This window comes from Pinus tabuliformis, chromosome 9 (assembly GCF_031772625.1).
Source record: "Pinus tabuliformis cultivar Carrire ecotype Pingquan chromosome 9, CPIR1, whole genome shotgun sequence".
NCBI classification, from domain to species: Eukaryota; Viridiplantae; Streptophyta; class Pinopsida; order Pinales; family Pinaceae; genus Pinus; species Pinus tabuliformis.
This window is the reverse complement of record NC_142307.1, coordinates 451,947,592-451,955,475: the sequence shown is the minus strand read 5'-3', so window position 1 is coordinate 451,955,475 and position 7,884 is coordinate 451,947,592.

Sequence of the window (7,884 nt, the reverse complement as noted above, 5' to 3'; positions counted from 1 at the left end):
AGGACGCTAGATAGCAAATCTAGAGGGATGCCATGGTGGAGTATGTCTCTATGATGAAGAATGATGTCTTGGAGGTAGATCCACATCCTGATGGGAAGTCAGCTGTGACTTCCAGGTGGCTCTACAAGATCAAGCATTTTTCAGATGACAAAATTGAGAAGTTCAAAGCTCATTTGTTGCACGAAGGTTTTCCTAGGTAGAGAGAGTTGACTATGAGGAGACCTTTGCATCAATTGCTCGTTATACTTCCATTAGAGCAGTGAAATCTATAACAGTTGAGATGGGATGGAGGATTCACCAAATGGATGTGAAGACCACCTTTCTCAATGGTTCTATACAGGAGGAGGTGTACATTGAGTAGTCTGAGGGCTTTGAGTTGCATGGGAATGAGTCTCATGTGTGTAGGCTAAAGAAAGCCATGTATAGACTGAAGCAGACATGGATGGCATGGTACAAGAGGATAAATGCCTACTTGCAGCAACTGGGTTTCCAAAAGAGTGATTTAGATCCGAACCTATACTTTATTTTGGTAGGTGACGATAAACTCATTCCGGTATTGTATGTGGATGACTTGTTTATTATAGGAGAGGATAGCCTCATCCAACATTGCAAGAAATATAATTCTTCAGAGTTTGAGATGAGTGATATGTGGTTGATGCATTACTTTTTTGGGTTGGAGGTTTGGCAAGAGGAGGGGAACATCTTTGTGGGTAGGGTAGGTATGTAGGTGATATCTTGAGGAGGCTCCATATGGATGGTTGCAGGCTTATGGCTACTCCTATGATCACCAACTGGAAGAAGATGCATGATACTAATTCCAAGTTGGTGAATCCCGCTTTGTACCATCATCTGATCGGTTCATTGATGTATCTAGTCAACACTAGACTGGATATGTTTTGCAGTCAATACATTGAGTCAGTTTATGATGGAGCCCAGGAGAGTACACCGGGTGGTTGTAAAACATGTGTTGAGATACTTGCAGGGTACAGTGGATTATGGGTTAGACAATGTCAAATGTGATGGGGTCAGATTGATTGGTTTTATAGACTTAGATTGGGATCGGAATGTCTGTAAGCAGAAGAGAACTTCTTGATGTTGTTTCTCATTGGGATTGGCAGTTGTGTCATGGTTCAACATGAAACAGAAGTCAGTGGAATTGAGAAGCAAAGAGGCAGAATACATGGAAGCTAGTTAGGTAGGATGTGAGGCATTATGGCTTTATAAGATGCTTCATGGACTATTTGGTCAGATGAGGAGACCTACTATGATTTACTGTGGCAATCATAGTTGTATTAAACTCTCTAAGAATCTAGTATTTCATGATCATTCAAAGCATATAGAGATCAAATACCACTTCATCAGAGACTGGGTTCAGCGTGGGGGAATGGAGCTTGAGTATATATCCACTGATGAGCAGGTAGCAAACATTCTCACCAAGTATTTTCCAAGAGTCAAGCATTTCATTTTCAAAGACAGGATGGGAGTGGTGAGCAACACCTTCCTAGGTAAGAGGGAGTGTTGAAAATAATACCAAGGAGATGTGTTACTATGCATTTATCCCTTTTAGCCTTGTAGACACATTAATGACTTTTGTCTTGGTGACATTTATGAGTTATATTAATTTCATGGGTGGAAGAGATACTTGAAATTGGTCTACCATGTACGTTTTCTAATATTAAAGTGAATTTATGTGTAAAGTACATAGTGTGCTTTTCTAATATTAAAGTGAGTTGAGAATATCACTTTATGAGAAAAATAGAAAAATGTATACAACTTGAAAAAGGAATTATGAGGATTTTAAGTAATGGGTCCAATGTTTGAGGAGGGTCATTTGGGAGAAATAATCTGAACCACTCATTTTTAGATTTGGAGATTAAATTTCATCCATTGAATCCTAGGTTTAGGGAATCAACCTTTTCTAAAAGACAAAAGGAAACAAGGGAGGCTCATTCTTCACTTCACACTTGAGAGATCATGAGGAGAAGAGGAGAGGAGAAATTTGAAGGAGAATTTGTTGCAAGAGGAGGGTTCAATTTTCTAGGAGGGAGGCAACCATAGGAGGCTTGAATCCCAAGGAGAAAACTATACTAATTGCTGCACACATTTTGAGGAGGAGGTAGCACAAAGTTCTAGGGACAACAGCATGAAAATCATGGAGTTGGGGACAATTTTTTAGGAGGTTCTGAGCACATATTTCAAGGAAGAATAAGCTCAAAACTGGTTCGAAATTAAAGGCAAAAATTTGAGAAGTCTACCCTAGGCAGCACAAAAATAGAGCAGGTTTCTAGTTGTTGTTCAACACAAATTATGAGGAGGTAAAATCACCCTTTTTGCACAAAAATCGAGGCTATAATTGCACATATTTAGAGGTTGTTTTGGGCACATAAATTGAGACTATTTAAACACATATTTCGAGGCAGATTCCTGAGTACAAAAATCAAGGAGTTGAGTTGTGTGAAAGTGCAGAAAATTATGGGCAAGAAAAATTTATAAAATATGAAAATTATTAGTGGGCACAAATTTCCATATTTTCATTTAATGCTTCAGCTAAAGGGAGATAAGTATTGTGGTTAATTTTATGTACTTATATTAATTTCTCAAGCAATAAAATCCTCCTTTGAAGATAGGTTTTCCCCAAAATGTTGTGGGGTTTTTTCTGGGGTCATCTTGACCAAAAATAAGTGTCTCTCATGCTTGAATGCTTGCCTAAATTTTGTATTAATTTCAGCTAATAGGAAATGTAAAAGAATAGATGCATTCTAGAATTTCTATCAGTAAGACAAAAACACGTGATTTGGGAAAATAAACATATGCAAACTTGTAAACTGGGGTTAGGATGAAGATCATTAATTTTCTACACAAAACACATATACTCAACCAAAAAATAAATAAGGATACAAAGCCCACATATGATCATCCGTCTCCAATGTAGCTTCATAGGGCCCAATGATCCAAATCTTGGGGGGAGGCCCCCAAAATCTGAAAAATTGAATTGCCAGAAGAAAAAGAGGAGAATGCCCACTAAACAAAACCACAAAGAAACTTTTTTATTAGAACAGATAATTACTGTAAATGCTACATTGTGGTGGACAATATATCCTTTTACAAAATGTGACTTGTTACTTATAGTATTTTTCGGTTAGAATACCACAGGTTAATTATAGAATGAATACCGTGGGTGGATGTCACAATACCATGGATAAATACCATGGGTGAATGAATACCATGGGTGGATGTCACTTACAATATCATGGGTGGATAAATACCATGGGTTGATTCCATATTCCATTTGGATCATTCCTCCCTCCTTAAGAAGCAATGGCCCCCATTGTGTGAAGTTCCCTCCTGTGAATCCTTTGTCAAATATGAAGAGCCATTGAAGAGAAGGGTTTTATGTGGCTAACCCATAACCATGATGAACAAAGATCCGAGGATAGAGATACCTTGTAATGCTTGTGACCAACTATGATATTGATAGTGTGCGACCTAGAAAATGGACTTCGATGAAGTGTGGGTTTGTGGATGACCCATAACCATGATGAAAGAAGATCCAAGGATAGAGATACCCTATAATGCTTGTGACCAACTGTGATATTAACAATGTGACGCCTAGAAAATGGCCTTCGATGAAGTGTGGGTTTGTAGATGACCCATAACCATGAAAAACAAAGATCCGAGGATAGAGATACCCTGTAATGCTTGTGACCAACTATGATACTAACACTGTACAGCCTAGCAAATGGACTTCGGTGACAAGGATTTTGTGTGGTTGACCCATAACTATGATGTTGGTTGTTGATGAAGTAGCAGGTGCCTACATAGCCTAGGGTTGGAGGGCATGTCTCCAAAGAGCCCAAGCCAAATGTTGTTATGCTGAAACTGTTGAATGTGAAGTAGGTGCCTACTAAAGAGGGGTGGGAGAGCACATCTCCAAAGGGAACTTGCTTGAATGTTGCTCCAAAATTAAAATTGACATAACTCAGTTAATATAACTCAGAATATTTATTATAACCTATTTTTTGAAAATATAATGACCATTTTTCATCTTCCCAATGTGTTGGAAATCCTTATCTGGACACTTTAGAATCTCAAATTCGCGTTGCAACTTTTCTGTTGCCACAAAAATTCTGAAAAAAGTAGCTGATTTTAAATCAGCGATATCTCCCACATTCGAACTCCGATTCCACCCATTTTTTTTTGAAATTGAGTGATTTTTTTAGAGGAGATCATATATAAAATCAATTTTCAAAAATTTTGCACCAAATTTTCAAAAAATATAGGAGATCCACCGTCCACGAATTGTCATCAAAAATATTTCTACAACATAGTTGATTTTAAATCAGCGATATCTTCCTCATCCAAACTCCGATTCGGTTGATTGTTTTTGTTAATTTGGGTATTTTTTCGCAAGAAACCCATATCTATTTTTTTGTAATTTTTAAACTCAAAATTTCAGATCTGATCTACAAACCTGCTGCCCAAAAACATTCTTGCAAAAAATGAAAAAAGAAAAAATTTCCTGCTTGGCCCAAGAAAATGCTCTGTGGAGGACGTAGCACATGCATGAAGTTTGTTGAATATTGCTACAAAATTTGAAATTGAAATATGCATCAAACCATGATTCCCATGGAATCATAACCTGCTTTGATACCACTGATCCAGATCTTTGGGAGAGGCCCCATGATCTAAGAGAATGAAACGGATTTTGGGGGAGAGGCCCCCAAGATCTGAAACATTGAAATGCCAGAAGAAAAAGAGGAGAATTCCCACTAAAAAAACCACAAAGAAACTTTTTTATTAAAACAGATAATAACTATAAAGGCTACGTTGTGGTGGACAATTTTTCCTTTTACAAAATGAGACTTGTTACTTATAGTATTTTTCAGTTACAATACCACAGGTAAATTCTATGGGTGAATGAATACCATGGGTGGATGTCACAATACCATGGAAAAATACCATGGGTGAATGAATACCATGGGTGGATGTCATAATACCATGGAAAAATACCATGGGTGAATGAATACCATGGGTGGATGTCACTTACAATGCCATGGGTGGATGCCACTTACAATACCATGGGTAAATTCCATGGGTTGATCCCATTTTCCATTCGGATCACCCAATGTGCTTCCACTGCACTTTAACTTGCTTAATTGCTCAATTCTGGAGCAGGAGTTGTTTCTGCCGCAAAATGCATGAAGTTTCTGGTTGGAACTCTCCCTTTGGTTCCACCTACAATATAAACCAATTAATAACATGACCAACATCCTGGACATGTCTCTTAAGCAATGAAAAATGGAAAACATCATGGATTTTCACTGTTGACAGCAGTGCAATTTGGTAGGCCACTGGTGTAATCCTCTCAAGGATCTCAAAAGGCCCACAATACTAAGGTTCCTGCTTGACACATGACCCAATCCTCAAGGAGATCCTCTTGGGCTTGATGCACAAGTACATATGCTCCCTAACCTGAAATTCCTTGAATGCTCTATGTTGAACCATATAACTCTTTTGTCTGTCTTGTGTTTCCTTTAAATCTCTCTTAATAACTTGCATCTCCTACTCTGTCTCAACCAACATATCTGGTCCAAACAATACCCTATTCAATGGATCACTCTAGCTGATAGGAGTATTACAACTCTACCAATAAAGAGCCACAAATGGACTCATCCTCAAGGATTCATAATATCCATTATTATATGCAGTGGAAGATACTCCTCCTACTTCCATTGTTGATGCATGACATGCATTCTCAACATATTCTTAAGAATCCTATTAACCCTCTCTTTCTATTCATCTATCTATGGATGATAAGTTGTGCTGAAAGAAAACACTTTCCTCAAGATTGTAAACAAATCCTTCCAAAACATAGAAGTGAACTCTGTTCTCATTGCCCTCGATGTATCTGATCTCAAAGTCAAACTCGCTGAGGGTATCCAACCATATATCTTTCCTAACATTCAGATTGGGTTGGTCAAACAAATACCTCATGCCATTGTGATCACTCATCAAGACAAACCTCCTGCCAAGAAGATAATGTCTACACATCTTCAATGCATGAATGATAGTTTCCAACTTAATATCATTAGTCACATATTTCCACTCGTGCTCATTCAACTTCCTTGAATCATAACGTACCATCTTCCCTCCTGCATTATGACTCCACCAAGTCCTTCCTTTCAATCATTTGTACAAAGCACAAATTCCTTATCAGGATTGAAATCTTCAAGACTAGAGAATTTGTAAGAAAATGCTTCAACTACTCAAAACTATTTGCACACTCCTAAGTCCATTCAAACTGCTTCACTTTCCTATGCAAAATTGTAATAGGATAGCCAATCTGTGAGAAGTTCCTAATGAACCACTTGTAATAATATGCTAGTCCCATGGATGATCTGACCTCATCCACATTCCTAGGAGTTTGCCACTCCATGATAGATCTAATATTTTCCTTGTCCACTGATATCCCCTCCTTGGAAACAACATGTCCCAAGTAGTGAATCTCAGTCTAAAAGAAACTCCACTTACTGAGCTTGGCATACAATTGATGCTCTCTCAACAATATCAACACTATTGTTAGGTTCTCTGCATGATCTTCCTCATTATTTGATTATATCAATATATCATCAATAAACATTATCACAAACTTGTTTAGGTAAGGATGCAACACATTGTTCATCATACACATGAAAGTGGTTAGAAAGACCAAAAGGAACCACCACAAACTCATAATTTCCATACCTCACATGGAATGTGGTCTTGTAAATATCTTCTTCTTTGATGCACACCTGATGATATCATGATCTCATATCAATCTTCTAAAACATTGTTTCTCCCTTCAACTGATCAAAGAAGTCATCGATATGTGACAATGGATACCTTTTCTTGATAGTCACATTGTTCAACTGCCTATAATTAATAAACAATATGAGGGTACCATCCTTCTTCTCAAACAATACTGGTGCACCCCAAGAAAGCACACTTGGCCTTATGTATCCCTTATCAAGCATTTCCTTAAGCTGCAACTTCAATTCTACCAACTATGGAGTACTCATCATGTAAGGTTCATTAGATGTTGGTTTTTCTCCTAGCATCAACTCAATAAAAAGGTCCAACTCTCTATGAGGAGGCATTGAAATATATGCAAGAAACACATCCTGAAACTACTACATAGGATACCACTTGGGACTTCATCATCCTCAACATCCTTCCCTTTGTCACTAGAAATATGAATTGAAAAAAATACACATTTCTTCTTGCAGTTGTGCTTTGCCTACTTAGATGTAACCATTCTCACTGATGTAGACTTCTTCTTTCCATGCAAAATTCTCCTTTCTCCACCATCATCCAAACACTCAATAGCCTTGTCATAGAAGTCTACCTTGGTCTTGTGAACAAACAACAAATCCATGCTGAAAAGCATATCATATGAACACAAAGGAAGACCATTTATATATAATGATGTAGGCATACTATTCAACTCAAATGCACAAGATCTCACCCAATGATGAACTCTTCTCTTGGTCCTTGTAACCAACTGCACCAACCAATATTCTACATGCACTTCTTTATTCAAGCAAGACTTATCCACCAGGTCAAGACTAATATACCTATAGTTAGATCCAATATCAATCAAAATTGAAACAACTTTATCACAAATCTTACCTTCCATCTCGATAATGGATGCATGATGAAACTTTCCTATTATCCATTTCTACATAAATCTTAGGAATACTCTACCCAACATTTGCAACTATTTGTGCCTCTTGAGCACTATAAATATGAGGTTTTCCACCCTGGTGTGATAGAAAATCTCTCCTACGGTGCTCTCCACCACAAGTCCAACACTGCAAAGGCTTCATGCCATCACCCTTATTCTTC